The following is a 20,329-nucleotide window of genomic DNA, read 5'->3' on the forward strand; positions in this document are numbered from 1 at the left end:
CCGGTTCCCCAACCGGGACAGATGGGCCTTATGAACTGGGACAAATGGCCCTTTTTCTACTAGTGCCCTCCACCACCTAAAAAAAGAAGCACCACTATGTGATATTGTAGCACCAATATAGTACATGGAGCCCCCGACGCAGAAATTTCCCCACATAAATATACTTTGGTTAGCGGATAACACGAAAGGCCCATCAAATCACCGCATAAAAAAAACACTCCGTCAGCTCCCCCACCGGCCAAACTAAATATTCCATCAGTTCCAAAATATAAGCGGTATTACTTTTTTGGGAAGTTATTTTTTTAACTTTGACCAAGCTCAGAGCAAAAAATACCGACATCCATAATATTAAACAAAAAGTATGGAAATTCATTTCAAGATGAATCTAATCATATCGATTTGATACTATGAATTTTGATATATTTCTCTACAAATTTGATCGAACTTAAAAGGTTGGACTTTTCAAAATATTAATACACCTCATATTTTGAAACATGGTGAGTATTGTTTTTTAGGAAACCCAACAACACCAACGGCGCAGCATAGTGTGTCCAACCTATCTAGTATAGATTATGTCTCACATGGCATGACGCTCTCCCAAACATACAATCCCATGCATAAATCAGTGATTCAGGACACAAAGTTATGACTTATTTATTTCTAGCATGAAGTGCGCCTAACATATCCATTAAGTTCTATCCATCATGGCAAATCTTGCAGTGGCAGTAGCCACCGAAGAACTTATCACACCAAGGATTGTAGACCTTCTTACCCTTCCACTGAAACTTGCATATATCCTCGCATGATGATTTGATGCAGAACAAGATCTGAAATTGAACATCCTCACAGTCTGCGCATCACAAACCAATGAAAATTAATACCATAATAGTGAAACATTGACTGTAACACATGATTTTCCAACCCTGCATAAAAGCGGTACGATGCGAAAAGCCTCAAGGACATGCATGCAATCTGTATCAACATCATATTTGAGAAAACTCTTGGTAATACGACTTGAAATCTTATGTAGATTTTTCAAGGTTATTCTTTTGAAATAACATCTACTCTAGGAACTCTACTTTTTTTAGAGAGAAGGAACTCTACTTAATTAAGAACAACAAATGTGAGAACACACCTGCAGATGCGCTTTCGAACAACACAAGCATCACGAGAAAACAAGCGATGACAGACCTTCTGTCCATTCTTTCAGTATACATTCCGACAAGAGCCAGAGGGACAATATATAATGTCAAAAGGATATGGAATTACGTGGCAACTCAGAACTTCTAGAAAAAGACATATAAAGGTGCATCCACAAGATAAGATTACCAAGTACTAATAAGCGGTCCCAACTGAAAGCCAGAGTGATAACACATAATGTCCAAAGGATATGAAATGACGTGCCATATCTAGACTTCTAGACGAAGATATCGAAGTGCATCCATAAGATATCATGACCAAGTACTAAAAGGTGGTCTCCATTTTTAGTTAACTTTTGTTCACAATAGTTAAAGTAGAATAATAATTTGGTAATTAATGACATATATTCTACGTATTCTTATCTTCACAGTGGATGGGCTCCTAGCCCAGTGGCCAGCGAGGCGGTGTGTCTCGTGGCCGACGCAGGTTCGAGCCTTGGCTTGTACGCATGCACCGGCGGAACGGTTCGACCGGTCACATCTGACACGTCAGTTTATCTTTTTGCCAACCCCGTCAGATCAACCTTTTTGCATCGCTTTCTTTTGCTAGAAAAAATCGCATCCAACTTTTTGCCCTGGACACCGCCATGGACGCTTTGAGGCCTGTCTTGAAGCATCACCAGCTCGCCACCAGTCGCCGTACTCGCCGTCGGTCGCCGTACCGCTATGCCGTCGGCTGCAGCTTTTTTCTCACGCCCATTGAAGCTTTTTCACAAAACGGTTGAAGCTTTTTTCGGCGACGGTTCCAGCTTTCGCGGTCGCATGGTGTGGCCGGTCCCCAAAATTCATTGCCTTCGATTGAAGCTTCCTAGGACGCTGGTTGTAGCAAAAAAAATATGTTTGCATCCCCCTCCACGCCATTCACGGCCTCCTTTTTCTCTCTCTTTGAATGGTTCCAGCAAAAAAGATCGATCCAGCAAAAAATCAGAAAATGGGGAGTAGCAAAACACAAAAGACGGTGGTAGAAAAAATCAAACACCATTATAGCAAAGCTTGGAGTGGTTCCAGCAAAAATAAGATGGATCAAGCAAAAAAGTCAAAAACGGGTTGGTAGCAAAAACTAAGACGGCTGTAGCAAAAATCGAAGACCATGGTAACAAAAAGTTTGAGTGATTCCAGCAAAAAAGATGGATCTAGTTAAGCAAAAAGAAATCAAAAGATACCTACGGTGGTAGCAAAAAAGAAAACGATGGTAGAAAATTTTTTGACTGGTTGCAGCAAAAAAATCACTCAAAAAACCTGGATCCTGGCAAAAATTGTGGATCCTGGTTGCAGCAAATCCAGCACCGGTGGTAGCTTTTTCGGTGCCGGTTGCAGCAAAATCACATCACCGGTGGCCACCCCCTCCAGCCTCACCTGTTGCAAAACGTCCAACCTCGCCGAGGGGGAGGACAAGGAGATAGACGGCCATGGCTTCCCCGGGTTGCATCAGCCCCTGATTACTCCTCGCATCAGCAAGGGGTGGAGTGGACGAGCAGAGCCCCGTCTCGACCAGATTTAGATGCAAGAAAGGGAGGTGGGGAGCAGAGGTGATTTCTCATGCGATCTGATTTGGGTGCTCGAGCTGTTGGTAGGGGATGAGGAGCGGTGCTAGAGGTAGGGGATGAGATAGCAGCGGGATGAGTGGACGGGGAAAGGGATAAGAGTGTCGAGAGGGGTCGAGAGGGATGGGGAGTGGTGGTGGGCCAGGAGACTGCAGTAGCGACGTGGCGAGTGGGCTACAGGCGTCCTTTGATCTGGTGGAATCGTGCGACTCGCGCTGGACCGGCCGAGCATTCGGCCGGTCTGCCGATTGTAAACATTTCCCTAATAAAAATCAGTTGGGGCTTCTCCCCCTACTGGTCTAGGTTTTTTTTATCCTCACAGTTATGAAAAATGATGCATGTTATACACATAGGTCAGTGAAACATGAAAACATCCTAGAGAGGAAGATTACTGCATTCATTATGTTCATGTTATTGTTTGATAATTTGAAGAGGCGAGCCTTCCTGTGTTGATGATGCTTTGTAACCAGCTAAATTGGTTTTTGTTTCTTTAATGTGAAGTCTGTGTAGTGCCAATAGATCAATATTATTAGACCTAATTTTTCCGTTGTTCTCTGCTTGTAGATGCTCTTTGTGTTTGTACGCATCAGCAACAAAGTGAAGCATTTCCATTGTAAAAATGAAAAACGAAAAATCCTAATCTTGTTTCCCTGTATCAGCATGGAGTCAATTGGTCCTTGCGTGGTTTGTTGGGCAAACGGTCGTAGAGTTCCCTCAAATATCTCCTGATGAACCCAAATATGAACTCCCTAAGGTATTAACTCAACTAAACTCACCTGCCTGTCATACCTGCAAAAAGAAAAGAACTTACCTACCCGTCAGATTACTGCTACTGTCTCGTGAGGTTGCCGGCGTCCTCGCATTGCCTCGCCGCCCCGCCCTGCCCCGGCCGTGCGCCAGGTTGCTGTTGTGGGCCCTAACTCTGCCTCGCTTCCACGTGCGCGAGGGCTCCGTGGGCAGCGCTGCTGGCCCGTGTTCTCAATGCATTTCGCGGATTCTCGGCGTCTTCGGGGTTCTTGTGGGTGCCGGCGGCTGTGGTGGAATCCGAACCTGCACACTGGTACCTCCAAACTTCGAGTAAATTTCATAAAACTATCACTTTTGGGTTAGTTTCTAGAAAACTATCAGAAAATTGTTTGTCGCTGATATCTACCAAAAGTGTGGTCGGCTGTTTCAAAATACCCGAATGACCATGCAATTTTAAATTGATTGGGTTGGTGCCTTCATCGTCATCACCAACGTGCGCGGGAGGCAAGCATGGTGCTAGGCAGCGGCGATGAAGATTTGAGACGGGGCGGCGCCGGTTGGTTTTCTTTGTTGTTGTTTGACACATGGTTTCCCATGTAACCTCCCCCTGCGTGGTTGAGTGGCACATGTGTTTTAGTTCATCATTGTAATTTGGTCCCTAATGGGGATCAGACCTGGATATTCGGGTGCCACGACCCGGCCCAACCTTATAAAGGCGCGACCTTTTCTTTGACATCATATAAAGGCCTGGCCTTGACGGGTCGTCTTGTGCCGGCCCGATGGCTCTGAGGCATGGATCGGCCTAACATGCTAGAATTTTTTGAGGGGTGCCTAACAAGCCAGATAAAAGGGCCGGGCCATCCCGAGTTGATTTTTGGCCTTCTGGGTTGTCTGGGTTTTCTGGATCTTTTGTTCTTTAGGTTAAAAAAGGCCCAAAAAACTTAAAAAGACCAAAACAGTCCTAAAAGACAAAACAACCTTAAAAGGGCTAAAATAGCCCCAAACAGTACTAAAAGGGTCGGTCTTAAGGGGGCAATTTAAGATCCTAACTTATAATAATATGCACTATGAAAAGTAATACGTATATACTCTCCGTAGCCTTGCCCTGATGGCTTTCCCCAAATAAAGCTGAGAGTTAGAATGGATAGTACAAAATGCTCAAAAATAATAATACTTTGTCTCAAAAAAGTCTCTTTGATTTGATTTAGTACAATGTAGGGATTCACTACCAGAAAATCCGCTTACGCCGACGGCCTCATCTATGCCGACGGCCCCCGTCGGCATAGATGGACCTATGCTGACGGCCTGGGTCAGGTCGTAGGCGTAGAAACGCCGTCGGCATAAGTCTATCTATGCCGACGGGGCCGTCGGCGTAGATGAGGTCGTCGGGACCGCTAGAGATACGCCTATGGGGCCCGTCGGCATAGGCTAGGGCGTCAGCATACACCGGGCCCACCTACCCGGTCAGCGACGACCGTTTGACGGCATCGAAACTACGCCGACGGGAGGTAACGGCGGCGGTCGGCATAGAATTGCTGACATCACCGATCCGCGTCGTCGACACGTCATCGATCCGAGGGAGGGGGGGCGTTGTGTGGCAGAGATATGCCTACGTCTTAGCCGTGGGTATAGACCTGGCCCATGCCCCTGTTCCACATCATCGATCCGTGTGCGATGCCACGTCATCGATCCATGGGATTGTACCTCCGTGTGCACACCTATGTCGACGGCCCGGCCGTCGGCATATATTTATTTTATTTTTATTTTTTTACTTTATATTATTTTTTGTTTTTCCACAAGATACCTTATCTAAAAAAACATACCCTGATGGTATATCGATTGCCCCCCTTACAAACGTAGCTGTCGCCATGTCACGGAGGGGGGGAACGGTCGACACGGAGGGAATCTAGTTAGTGGAGAGATTCGGGGTGTAGCTATGCCACCGAAACATCGCACGGGTCCCGATGAATATGTGAAAGTGTTCACGCATGCGTAAACGCCCGTCTTGGGGCTTCGCGGTGTGGCCCCCCTCCACGCAAGGCAGTGCCGCCATCACTTGGGGGGCACACCGTGGAGACGTGTGCCGCCTCTTCGTGTTGGGGATCGTTGCAGAAATTAAAATTTTCTACGCATCACCAAGAACAATCTATGGAGTCTTCTAGCAACGAGAGGGAAAAGAGTGCATCTACATATCCTTGTAGATCGCGAGCGGAAGCGTTCAAGTGAACGAGGTTGATGGAGTCGTACTCGTCGTGATCCAAATCACTGATGACCGAGCGCCGAACGGACGGCACCTCCGCGTTCAACACACATACGGTTGGGGAAGACGTCTCCTCCTTCTTGATCCAGCAAGGGGGAGGGAGAGGTTGATGGAGATCCAGCAGCACGACGGCGTGGTGGTGGAAGCAGCGGGATTTCGGCAGGGCTTCGCCAAGCTCAACGAGAGGGAGAGGTGTCACGGGAGGGAGAGGGAGGCGCCAGGGGCTGGGTGCGGCTGCCCTCCCTCCCCCCTCTTTATATAGGGGTCCAGGGGGGCGCCGGCCCCCAGAGATCCCATCTCAAAGGGGGGCGCCGGCGAAGGGGGGGACTTGCCCCCCAAGTCAAGTGGGGCGCCCCCCACCCCTAGGGTTTCCAACCCTAGGTCCAGGGGAGGCCCAAGGGGGGCGCACCAGCCCACCAGGGGCTGGTTCGCTTCCCCACTTCAGCCCATGGGGCCCTCCGGGATAGGTGGCCCTACCCGGTGGACCCCCGGGACCCTTCCGGTGGTCCCGGTACAATACCGGTGACCTCCGAAACTTTCCCGGTGGCCGAAACTGGACTTCCTATATATAATTCTTCACCTCCGGACCATTCCGGAACTGCTCGTGATGTCCGGGATCTCATCCGGGACTCCGAACAACTTTTGGATTTCCGCATACTAATATCTCTACAACCCTAGCGTCACCGAACCTTAAGTGTGTAGACCCTACGGGTTCGGGAGACATGCAGACATGACCGAGACGACTCTCCGGTCAATAACCAACAGCGGGATCTGGATACCCATGTTGGCTCCCACATGTTCCATGATGATCTCATCGGATGAACCACGATGTCGAGGATTCAATCAATCCCGTATACAATTCCCTTTGTCAATCGGTACGTTACTTGCCCGAGATTCGATCGTCGGTATCCCAATACCTTGTTGAATCTCGTTACCGGCAAGTCACTTTACTCGTACCGTAATGCATGATCCCGTGACCAAACACTTGGTCACATTGAGCTCATTATGATGATGCATTACCAAGTGGGCCCAGAGATACCTCTCCGTCATATGGAGTGACAAATCCCACTCTCGATTCGCGCCAACCCAACAGACACTTTCGGAGATACCCGTAGTGCACCTTTATAGCCACCCAGTTATGTTGTGACGTTTGGCACACCCAAAGCACTCCTATGGTATCCGGGAGTTGCACAATCTCATGGTCTAAGGAAATGATACTTGACATTTGGAAAAGCTCTAGCAAACGAACTACACGATCTTGTGCTATGCTTAGGATTGGGTCTTGTCCATCACATCATTCTCCTAATGATGTGATCCCGTTATCAATGACATCCAATGTCCATAGTCAGGAAACCATGACTATCTGTTGATCAACGAGCTAGTCAACTAGAGGCTCACTAGGGACATGTTGTGGTCTATGTATTCACACATGTATTACGATTTCCGGATAACACAATTATAGCATGAACAATAATAGACAATTATCATGAACAAGGAAATATAATAATAACCATTTTATTATTGCCTCTAGGGCATATTTCCAACAGTCCCCCACTTGCACTAGAGCCAATAATCTAGTTACATTGTGATGAATCGAACACCCATAGAGTTCTGGTGCTGATCATGTTTTGCTCTAGGGAGAGGTTTAGTCAACGGATCTGCTACATTCAGGTCCGTATGTACTTTACAAATATCTATGTCTCCATTTTGAACATTTTCACGAATGGAGTTGAAGCGACGGTTGATATGCCTGGTCTTCCTGTGAAACCTGGGTTCCTTGGCAAGGGCAATAGGTCCAGTGTTGTCACAGAAGAGAGTTATCGGGCCCGACGCATTGGGAATAACTCCTAGGTCGGTAATGAACTCCTTCACCCAGATTGCTTCTTGTGCTGCCTCTGAGGCCGCCATGTATTCCGCTTCACATGTAGATCCCGCCACAACGCTTTGCTTGCAGCTGCACCAGCTTACTGCCCCACCATTCAAAATATACACGTATCCGGTTTGTGACTTAGAGTCATCCAGATCTATCCCGAAGCTAGCATCAACGTAACCCTTTACGACGAGCTCTTCGTCACCTCCATAAACGAGAAACATATCCTTAGTCCTCTTCAGGTACTTCAGGATATTCTTGACCGCTGTCCAGTATTCCATGCCGGGATTACTTTGGTACCTTCCTACCAAACTTACGGCAAGGTTTACATCAGGTCTGGTACACAGCATAGCATACATAATAGACCCTATGGCCGAGGCATAGGGGACGACACTCATCTTTTCTCTATCTTCTGTCGTGGTCGGGCATTGAGCCGTGCTCAATTGCACACCTTGCAATACAGGCAAGAACCCCTTCTTGGACTGATCCATATTGAACTTCTTCAATATCTTGTCAAGGTACGTACTTTGTGAAAGACCAATGAGGCGTCTTGATCTATCTCTATAGATCTTGATGCCTAATATATAAGCAGCTTCTCCAAGGTCCTTTATTGAAAAACACTTGTTCAAGTAGGCCTTTATGCTTCCCAAGAATTCTATATCATTTCCCATCAACAGTATGTCATCCACATATAATATGAGAAATGCTACAGAGCTCCCACTCACTTTCTTGTAAACACAGGCTTCTCCATAAGTCTGTGTAAACCCAAACGCTTTGATCATCTCATCAAATCGAATGTTCCAACTCCGAGATGCTTGCACCAGCCCATAGATGGAGCGCTGGAGCTTGCATACCTTGTTAGCATTCTTAGGATCGACAAAACCTTCTGGCTGCATCATATACAATTCTTCCTTAAGAAAGCCGTTAAGAAATGCCGTTTTGACGTCCATTTGCCATATCTCATAATCATAGAATGCGGCAATTGCTAACATGATTCGGACGGACTTCAGCTTCGCTACGGGTGAGAAAGTCTCATCGTAGTCAACCCCTTGAACTTGTCGATAACCCTTAGCGACAAGTCGAGCCTTATAGATGGTCACATTACCATCCGCGTCTGTCTTCTTCTTAAAGATCCATTTATTTTCTATGGCTCGCCGATCATCGGGCAAGTCAGTCAAAGTTCATACTTCTTTTTCATGCATGGATCCTATCTCGGATTTCATGGCTTCTAGCCATTTGTCGGAATCTGGGCCCGCCATTGCTTCTTCATAGTTCGAAGGTTCACCGTTGTCCAACAACATGATTTCCATGACAGGGTTGCTGTACCACTCTGGTGCGGAACGTGTCCTTGTGGACCTACGAAGTTCAGTGGTAACTTGATCATGATCGTCATCATTAACTTCCTCTCTAGTCGGTGCAGGCACCATAGAAACATTTTCTTGTGCTGCGCTACTTTCTGGTTCGAGAGGGGTCACCTCATCAAGATCCACTTTCCTCCCACTTACTTCTTTCGAGAGAAACTCTTTCTCCAGAAAGGACCCGTTCTTCGCAACGAAAATCTTGCCTTCGGATCTGAGGTAGAAGGTATACCCAATGGTTTCCTTAGGGTATCCTATGAAGACGCATTTTTCCGACTTGGGTTCGAGCCTTTCAGGTTGAAGTTTCTTGACATAAGGATCGCATCCCCAAACTTTAAGAAACGACAGCTTAGGTTTCTTCCCAAACCATAATTCATACGGTGTTGTCTCAACGGATTTCGACGGAGCCCTATTTAAAGTGAATGAAGCAGTCTCTAAAGCATAGCCCCAAAATGAGAGCGCTAGATCGGTAAGAGACATCATAGATCGCACCATATCCAATAGAGTGCGATTACGTCGTTCGGACACACCATTTCGCTGAGGTGTTCCAGGCGGCGTGAGTTGTGAAACTATTCCACATTTCCTTAAGTGTGTGCCCAATTCGTGACTCAAATATTCCCCTCCACGATCTGATCGTAAGAATTTTATTTTCCTGTCACGTTGATTCTCAACCTCACTCTGAAATTCCTTGAACTTTTCAAAGGTCTCAGACTTGTGTTTCATTAGGTAGACATACCCATATCTACTCAAGTCATCAGTGAGATTGAGAACATAACGATAGCCACCGCGAGCCTCGACACTCATTGGACCGCACATATCAGTATGTATGATTTCCAATAAGTTGGTTGCTCTCTCCATTGTTCCGGAGAACGGAGTCTTGGTCATCTTACCCATGAGGCATGGTTCGCACGTGTCAAATGATTCGTAATCAAGAGACTCTAAAAGACCATCAGCATGGACCTTCTTCATGCGCTTGACACCAATGTGACCAAGACGGCAGTGCCACAAGTATGTGGGACTATCATTATCAACCTTACATCTTTTGGTACTCACACTATGAATATGTGTAACACTACGTTCGAGATTCATTAAGAATAAACCATTAACCAGTGGGGCATGACCATAAAACATATCTCTCATATAAATAGAACAACCATTATTCTCGGATTTAAATGAGTAGCCATCTCGAATTAAACAAGATCCTGATACAATGTTCATGCTCAAAGCTGGCACTAAATAACAATTATTGAGGTTTAAAACTAATGCCGTAGGTAAATGTAGAGGTAGCGTGCCGACGGCGATCACATCCAACTTGGAACCATTCCCGACGCGCATCGTCACCACGTCCTTTGCCAGTCTCCGTTTATTCCGCAGCTCCTGCTTTGAGTTACAAATATGAGCAACCGCACCGGTATCAAATACCCAGGAGCTACTACGAGTGCTGGTAAGGTACACATCAATAACATGTATATCACATATACCTTTGGTGTTGCCGGCCTTCTTGTCCGCTAAGTACTTCGGGCAGTTCCGCTTCCAGTGACCACTTCCCTTGCAATAAAAGCACTCAGTCTCAGGCTTGGGTCCATTCTTTGGCTTCTTCCCGCCAACTGGCTTACCGGGCGCGGCAACTCCCTTGCCATCCTTCTTGAAGTTCTTCTTACCCTTGCCTTTCTTGAACTTAGTGGTTTTATTCACCATCAACACTTGATGTTCCTTTTTGATCTCCACCTCCGCTGATTTCAGCATTGAATATACCTCAGGAATGGTCTTTTCCATCCCCTTCACATTGAAGTTCATCACAAAGCTCTTGTAGCTCGGTGGAAGCGACTGAAGGATTCTGTCAATGACCGCGTCATCCGGGAGATTAACTCCCAGCTGAGACAAGCGGTTGTGTAACCCAGACATTTTGAGTATGTGCTCACTGACAGAACTATTTTCCTCCATCTTACAACTGAAGAACTTGTCGGAGACTTCATATCTCTCGACCCAGGCATGAGCTCGGAAAACCATTTTCAGCTCTTCGAACATCTCATATGCTCCGTGTTGCTCAAAACGCTTTTGGAGCCCCGGTTCTAAGCTGTAAAGCATGCCGCACTGAACGAGGGAGTAATCATCAGCACGCTGCTGCCAAGCGTTCATAACATCTTGGTTCTCGGGGATGGGAGCGTCACCTAGCGGTGCTTCTAGGACATAATCTTTCTTGACAGCTATGAGGATGATCCTCAGGTTTCGGACCCAGTCCGTATAGTTGCTGCCATCATCTTTCAGCTTGGTTTTCTCTAGGAACGCGTTGAAGTTGAGGGCAACATTAGCGTGGGCCATTTGATCTACAAGACATATTGTAAAGATTTTAGACTAAGTTCATGATAATTAAGTTCATCTAATCAAATTATTCAATGAACTCACACTCAGATAGACATCCCTCTAGTCATCTAAGTGAAACATGATCCGAGTCAACTAGGCCGTGTCCGATCATCACGTGAGACGGACTAGTCAACATCGGTGAACATCTTCATGTTGATCGTATCTTCTATACGACTCATGCTCGACCTTTCGGTCTTCCGTGTTCCGAGGCCATGTCTGTATATGCTAGGCTCGTCAAGTCAACCTAAGTGTATTGCATGTGTAAATCTGGCTTACACCCGTTGTATTCGAACGTTAGAATCTATCACACCCGATCATCACGTGGTGCTTCGAAACAACGAACCTTCGCAACGGTGCACAGTTAGGGGGAACACTTTCTTGAAATTATTGCGAGGGATCATCTTATTTAAGCTACCGTCGTTCTAAGCAAATAAGATGTAAAACATGATAAACATCACATGCAATCAAATAGTGACATGATATGGCCAATATCATTTTGCTCCTTTTGATCTCCATCTTCGGGGCGCCATGATCATCGTCGTCACCGGCATGACACCATGATCTCCATCATCATGATCTCCATCATCGTGTCTTCATGAAGTTGTCTCGTCATTTATTACTTCTACTACTATGGCTAACGGTTTAGCAATAAAGTAAAGTAATTTAAATGACGTTATATGTTGACACGCAGGTCATAAATAAATTAAGACAACTCCTATGGCTCCTGCCGGTTGTCATGCTCATCGACATGCAAGTCGTGATTCCTATTACAAGAACATGATCAATCTCATACATCACATATATCATTCATCACATCCTTTTGGCCATATCACATCACACGACATATGCTGCAAAAACAAGTTGGACGTCCTCTAATTGTTGTTGCAAGTTTTTACGTGGCTGCTATAGGTTTCTTAGCAAGAACGTTTCTTACCTACGCCAAAACCACAATGTGATATGCCAATTTCTATTTACCCTTCATAAGGACCCTTTTCATCGAATCCGTTCCGACTAAAGTGGGAGAGACAGACACCCGCTAGCCACCTTATGCAACTAGTGCATGTCAGTCGGTGGAACCTGTCTCACGTAAGCGTACGTGTAAGGTCGGTCCGGGCCGCTTCATCCCACGATGCCGCCGAAACAAGATAAGACTAGTAGTGGCAAGAAAATTGACAACATCTACGCCCACAACAAGTTTGTGTTCTACTCATGCATAGAAACTACGCATAGACCTAGCTCTGATACCACTGTTGGGGATCGTTGCAGAAATTAAAATTTTCTACGCATCACCAAGAACAATCTATGGAGTCTTCTAGCAACGAGAGGGAAAAGAGTGCATCTACATACCCTTGTAGATCGCGAGCGGAAGCGTTCAAGTGAACGAGGTTGATGGAGTCGTACTCATCGTGATCCAAATCACCGATGACCGAGCGCCGAACGGACGACACTTCCGCATTCAACTCACGTACGGTTGGGGAAGACGTCTCCTCCTTCTTGATCCAGCAAAGGGGGAGGGAGAGGTTGATGGAGATCCAGCAGCACGACGGCGTGGTGGTGGAAGCAGCGGGGATCTCGGCAGGGCTTCGCCAAGCTCAGCGAGAGGGAGAGGTGTCACGGGAGGGAGAGGGAGGCGCCAGGGGCTGGGTGCGGCTGCCCTCCCTCCCCCCTCTTTATATAGGGGTCCAGGGGGCGCCGGCCCCCAGAGATCCCATCTCAAAGGGGGGGCGGCGGCCAAGGGGGGGACTTGCCCCCCAAGTCAAGTGGGGTGCCCCCCCACCCCTAGGGTTTCCAACCCTAGGTGCAGGGGAGGCCCAAGGGGGGCGCACCAGCCCACCAGGGGCTGGTTCCCTTCCCCACTTCAGCCCATGGGGCCCTCCGGGATAGGTGGCCCTACCCGGTGGACCCCCGGGACCCTTCCGGTGGTCCCGGTACAATACTGGTGACCCCAGAAACTTTCCCGGTGGCCGAAACTGGACTTCCTATATATAATTCTTCACCTCCAGACCATTCCGGAACTCCTCGTGACGTCCGGGATCTCATCCGGGACTCCGAACAACTTTTGGATTTCCGCATACTAATATCTCTACAACCCTAGCGTCACCGAACCTTAAGTGTGTAGACCCTACGGGTTCGGGAGACATGCAGACATGACCGAGACGACTCTCCGGTCAATAACCAACAGCGGGATCTGGATACCCATGTTGGCTCCCACATGTTCCACGATGATCTCATCGGATGAACCACGATGTCGAGGATTCAATCAATCCCGTATACAATTCCCTTTGTCAATCGGTACGTTACTTGCCCGAGATTCGATCGTCGGTATCCCAATACCTTGTTCAATCTTGTTACCGGCAAGTCACTTTACTCATACCGTAATGCATGATCCCGTGACCAAACACTTGGTCACATTGAGCTCATTATGATGATGCATTACCGAGTGGGCCCAGAGATACCTCTCCGTCATACGGAGTGACAAATCCCAGTCTCGATTCGTGCCAACCCAACAGACACTTTCGGAGATACCCGTAGTGCACCTTTATAGCCACCCAGTTACGTTGTGACGTTTGGCACACCCAAAGCACTCCTATGGTATCCGGGAGTTGCACAGTCTCATGGTCTAAGGAAATGATACTTGACATTTGGAAAAGCTGTAGCAAACGAACTATACGATCTTGTGCTATGCTCAGGATTGGGTCTTGTCCATCACATCATTCTCCTAATGATGTGATCCCGTTATCAATGACATCCAATGTCCATAGTCAGGAAACCATGGCTATCTATTGATCAACGAGCTAGTCAACTAGAGGCTCACTAGGGACATGTTGTGGTCTATGTATTCACACATGTATTACGATTTCCGGATAACACAATTATAGCATGAACAATAGACAATTATCATGAACAAGGAAATATAATAATAACCATTTTATTATTGCCTCTAGGGCATATTTCCAACACTTCGGACATGCCACCACACCGTACGACATGAATGAGGGCCCGGTGCGACGCTCCGGTGGCATTGCTACCCCCCTAGGGCCCCCATCCTGCCTAACCCTATAGCGTTTGACCACGGGATCTAGCCCTTTGACTTTGCACGGACGGGCTTTGACCATTGGAACTCTCCACCCGGTTGTGTTAGGTCAGCCCATAGGAACACTTTGGAGCAACATCCGGGCCAAAGCCACAGCAAGAACCCATCCGTGTAGACCCGACGCGTCCGTTTCCCCCCTCCAGGTACCGACGGCGGCGACGTCCGTGAGGGGGGCCACACCCCGGAGACGCGTGCCAGGCGTTTGCAACCGCCACAACACTTCCAGACTTGTGAGAGGCCGCCTACGCAAGATTTGGCGGCATGCTAGCCCCCGGAGGCCGCCGACACAGTCGTAGACACGCGAAGAGCAATCCGCGTAGAAGGAAGTGTTCAGATACTTCTCCATCACCAAAAATTATGAAAAATTACCATCAGTCCTATAGCACATGTGCCCACATGATGTAAAAAAGTCATGATTTTATCGCGCTCCGAGTATTTAATAATATTCACGCCGCATCGTTATCGCAGAACGTCTAGTACTGTGTCATCGCCGTCCGTGAGGGGGGCCACACCCCGGAGACGCGTGCTGCCTCTTCGGACATGCCACCACACCGTACGGCATGTATGAGGGCCCGGTGCGATGCTCCGGTGGCATTGCTACCCCCAGGGCCCCCGTCCCGCCTAACCCTGTAGCGTTTGACCACGGGATCTAGCCCTTTGACTTTGCACGGACGGGCTTTGACCAGTGGAACTCTCCACCCGGTTGTGTTAGGTCAGCCCATAGGAACACTTTGGAGCAACATCCGGGCCAAAGCCGTAGCAAGATCCCATCCATGTAGACCCGACGCGTCCATTTCCCCCCTCCAGGTGCCGGCGGCGGCGCCGTCCGTGAGGGGGGCCACACCCCGGAGACGCGTGTCGGGCGTTTGCAACCGCCACAACACTTCCGGACTTGTGAGAGGCCGCTTACGCAAGATTTGGCGGCATGCTAGCCCCCGGAGGCCGCCGGCTACAGTCATAGACACGCGAAGAGCAATCCGCGTAGAGGGAAGTGTTCAGATACTTCTCCATCACCAAAAATTATGAAAAATTACCATCAAACATATAGCACATGTGCCCACGTCGTGTAAAAAACTCATGATTTTATCGCGCTCTGAGTATTTAATAATATTCGTGCCGCATCGTTACCGCAGAACGTCTACTACTGTGTCATCGCCGTCCGTGAGGGGGGCCACACCCCGGAGACGTGTGCCGCCTCTTCGGACATGCCACCACACCGTACGGCATGTATGAGGGCCCGGTGCGACGCTCCGGTGGCATTGCTACCCCCCAGGGCCCCCGTCCCGCCTAACCCTGTAGCATTTGACCATGAGATCTAGCCCTTTGACTTTGCACGGACGGGCTTTGACCAGTGGAACTCTCCACACTGTTGCGTTAGGTCAGCCCATAGGAACACTTTGGAGCAACATCCCGGCCAAAGCTGCGGCAAGATCCCATCCGTGTAGACCCGACGCGTTTGTTTCCCCCCTCCAGGTGTCGGCAGCGGCACCGTCCGTGAGGAGGGCCACACCCCGGAGACGCGTGCCGGACGTTTGCAACCGCCACAACACTTCCGGACTTGTGAGAGGCCGCCTACGCAAGATTTGGCGGCATGTCTAGCCCCCGTAGGCCGCCGGCCATAGTAGTAGACACGCGAAGAGCAATCCGCGTAGAGGGAAGTGTTCAGATACTTCTCCATCACCAAAAATTATGAAAAATTACCATGAGTCCTATAGCACATGTGCCCACGTCGTGTAAAAACACATGATTTTATCGCGCTCCGAGTATTTAATAATATTCACGCCGCATCGTTACCGCAGAACGTCTATTACTATGTCATCGCCGTCCGTGAGGGGGGCCACACCCCGGAGATGCATGCCGCCTCTTCGGACATGCCACCACACCGTACGACATGTATGAGGGCCCGGTGCGAGGCTCTGTTGGCATTGCTCCCCCCGTAGGGCCCCCATCCCGCCTAACCCTGTAGCGTTTGACCACGGGATCTAGCCCTTTGACTTTGCACGGACGAGCTTTGACCAGTGGAACTCTCCACCCGTTTGTGTTAGGTCAGCCCATAGGAACACTTTGGAGCAACATCCGGGCCAAAGCCGCAGCAAGATCCCATCCGTGTGGACCCGACGCGTCCGTTTCCCCCTCTAGGTGCCGGCGGCGGCGCCGTCCGTGAGGGGGGCTGATGTCTACTACGCAACCTTTTTCTTGTAGACGTTGTTGGGCCTCCAAGTGTAGAGGTTTGTAGGAGAGTAGCAAATTTCCCTCAAGTGGATGACCTAAGGTTTATCAATCCGTGGGAGGCGTAGGTTGAAGATGGTCTCTCTCAAACAACCCTGCAACCAAGTAACAAAGAGTCTCTTGTGTCCCCAACACACCCGATACAATGGTAAATTGTATAGGTGCACTAGTTCGGCGAAGAGATGGTGATACAAGTGCAATATGGATGGTAGATATAGGTTTTTGTAATCTGAAAATATAAAAATAGCAAGGTAACTAATGATAAAAGTGAGCACAAACGATATTCCAATGCGTTGAAACAAGGCCTAGGGTTCATACTTTCACTAGTGCAAGTTCTCTCAACAATAATAACATAATTGGATCATATAACTATCCCTCAACATGCCACAAAGAGTCACTCCAAAGTCACTAATAGCGGGAACAAACGAAGAGATTATTTTAGGGTACGAAACCACCTCAAAGTTATCCTTTCTGATCGATCTATTCAAGAGTCCGTAGTAAAATAACACGAAGCTATTCTTTCCGTTCGATCTATCCTAGAGTTCGTACTAGAATAACACCTGAAGATACAAATCAACCAAAACCCTAATGTCACCTAGATACTCCAATGTCACCTCAAGTATCCGTGGGTATGATTATACGATATGCATCACACAATCTCATATTCATCTATTCAACCAACACAAAGAACTTCAAAGAGTGCCCCAAAGTTTCTACCGGAGAGTCAAGACGAAAACATGTGCCTGTTGGAAATATGCCCTAGAGTTAATAATAAATGGTTATTATTATATTTCTTTGTTCATGGTAATTGTCTATTGTTCATGCTATAATTGTATTGTCCGGAAATCATAATACATGTGTGAATACATAGACCACAAAGTGTCCCTAGTAAGCCTCTAGTTGACTAGCTCGTTGATCAACAGATAGTCATGGTTTCCTGACTATGGACATAGGATGTCATTGATAACGGGATCACATCATTAGGAGAATGATGTGATGGACAAGACCCAATCCTAAGCATAGCATAAAAGATCGTGTAGTTTCGTTTGCTAGAGCTTTTCCAATGTCAAGTATCTTTTCCTTAGACCATGAGATCGTGCAACTCCCGGATACCGTAGGAGTGCTTTGGGTGTGCCAAACGTCACAACGTAACTGGGTGACTATAAAGGTGCACAACGGGTATCTCCGAAAGTGTCTGTTGGGTTGGCACGGATCGAGACTGGGATTTGTCACTCCGTGTGACGGAGAGGTATCTCTGGGCCCACTCGGTAATGCATCATCATAATGAGCTCAATGTGACTAAGGCGTTAGTCACGGGATCATCCATTGCGGTACAAGTAAAGAGACTTGCTGGTAACGAGATTGACAAGGTATTGGGATACCGACGATCGAATCTCGGGCAAATAACATACCGATTGACAAAGGGAATTGTATACGGGATTGATTGAATCCTCGACATTGTGGTTCATCCGATGAGATCATCGTGGAACATGTGGGAGCCAACATGGGTATCCAGATCCCGCTGTTGGTTATTGACCGGAGAGGCGTCTCGGTCATGTCTGCATGTCTCCCGAACCCGTAGGGTCTACACACTTAAGGTTCGGTGACGCTAGGGTTGTAGAGATATATGTATGCGGAAACCCGAAAGTTGTTCGGAGTCCCGATGGAAATCCCGGACGTCACGAGAGGTTCCGGAATGGTCCGGAGGTGAAGAATTATATATAGGAAGTCCAGTTTCGGCCACCGGGAAAGTTTCGGGGGTTACCGGTATTGTACTGGGACCACCGGAAGGGTCCCGGGGGTCCACCGGGTGGGGCCACCTATCCCGGAGGTACCCATGGGCTGAAAGTGGAAGGGAACCAGCCCCTAGTGGGCTGGGCGCCCCCCATGGGCCTTTCCCCATGCGCCTAGGGTTGGGAACCCTAGGGTGGGGGGACTTCCCCCTTGCCTTGGGGGGCAAGGCAACCCCTTCCCCCCCTTTGGCCGCCGCCCCCCCCTTGAGATCCCATCTCTAGGGCCGGCGCCCCCCCAGGGGGCCTATATAAAGGGGGGGAGAGCAGCAACCTACAGCCTTGGGCGCCTCCCTCCTCCCCTGCAACACCTCTCTCTCTCTCGCAGAAGCTCGGCGAAGCCCTGCCAGAGACCCGCTACATCCACCACCACGCCGTCGTGCTGCTGGATCTCCATCAACCTCTCCTTCCCCCTTGCTGGATCAAGAAGGAGGAGACGTCGCTGCACTGTACGTGTGTTGAACGCGGAGGTGCCGTCCGTTCGGCACTCGGTCATCGGTGATTTGGATCACGGCGAGTACGACTCCGTCATCCACGTTCATTGGAACGCTTCCGCTCGCGATCTACAAGGGTATGTAGATGCACTCCTTTCCCCTCGTTGCTAGTAGACTCCATAGATGCATCTTGGTGAGCGTAGGAAAATTTTAAATTATGCTACGATTCCCAACAGTGCCAACCCCTATGCATAAGTTCACGAGGTCACGGAACCCGCAAGTTGATCACCAAAACATACATCAAGTGAATCACGTGATATCCCATTGTCACCACAGATAAGCACATGCCAGACGTACATCAAGTGTTCTCAAATCCTTAAAGACTCAACTCGATAAGATAACTTCAAAGGAAAACTCAATCCATTACAAGAGAGTAGAGGGGGAGAAACATCATAAGATCCAACTATAATAGCAAAGCTCGCGATACATCAAGATCGTACCACCTCAAGAACACGAGAGAGAGAGAGATCAAACACATAGCTACTGGTACATACCCTCGGCCCCGAGGGTGAACTACTCCCTACTCGTCATGGAGAGCGCTGGGATGATGAAGATGGCCACCGGTGAGGGATCCCCCCTCCGGCAGGGTGCCGGAACAGGGTCCCGATTGGTTTTTGTTGGCGGAACTCCCGATCTATTCTGTTCTCCGACGTTTTTAGGGTATATGGATATATATATATATATAGGCGAAAGAAGTCAGTAAGGGGAGCCACGAGGGGCCCACGAGGGTGGGGGCCGCGCCCAGGGGGGCAGGCGTGCCTCCCTGCCTCGTGGCTGTTGGGTAACGTAGTAATTTAAAAAAAAATCCTATGCACACGCAAGATCATGGTGATGCATAGCAACGAGAGGGGAGAGTGTTGTCCACGTACCCTCGTAGACCGAAAGCGGAAGCGTTAGCACAACGCGGTTGATGTAGTCGTACGTCTTCACGATCCGATCGATCAAGTACCGAACGCATGGCACCTCCGAGTTCAGCACACGTTCAGCTCGATGACGTCCCTCGAACTCCGATCCAACCGAGCTTTGAGGGAGAGTTCCATCAGCACGACGGCGTGGTAACGATGATGATGTTCTACTGACGTAGGGCTGCGCCAAAGCACCGCCTACGATATTATCGAGGTGGATTATGGTGGAGGGGGCACCGCACACAGCTAAGAGATCAAGAGATCAATTGTTGTGTCTATGGGGTGCCCCCTCATCCGTATATAAAGGGGGGAGGAGGAGAGGGCCGGTCAAGGGGGTGGCGCGCCCTAGGAGGGGGAAGCCTACTCCAAGTAGGTTTGCCCCTCCCTTTCCTAGTCCAAGGAGGGGGAAGGAAGGATTGGGAGAGGGGAAAGGCATGGGGGGCGCCGCCCCCCCCCCCCCTTCCTTGTCCTCTTC

The 20,329-nt window shown here is 48.7% G+C and overlaps 1 long non-coding RNA gene across 1 annotated transcript; it reads right to left on the reverse strand.

Annotated features, from left to right (window-relative positions):
- Positions 1-453: 453 nt before the first annotated feature.
- On the reverse strand, positions 454-2,462 carry LOC120964178 (uncharacterized). The gene is made up of 2 exons (XR_005755822.2): positions 1,136-2,462; positions 454-850 (listed from the first exon to the last, which is right to left on the reverse strand). It is a non-coding gene; the product is annotated as an uncharacterized lncRNA (long non-coding RNA).
- Positions 2,463-20,329: the final 17,867 nt, after the last annotated feature.

This window comes from Aegilops tauschii, chromosome 5, assembly GCF_002575655.3.
Source record: "Aegilops tauschii subsp. strangulata cultivar AL8/78 chromosome 5, Aet v6.0, whole genome shotgun sequence".
NCBI lineage: Eukaryota > Viridiplantae > Streptophyta > Magnoliopsida > Poales > Poaceae > Aegilops > Aegilops tauschii.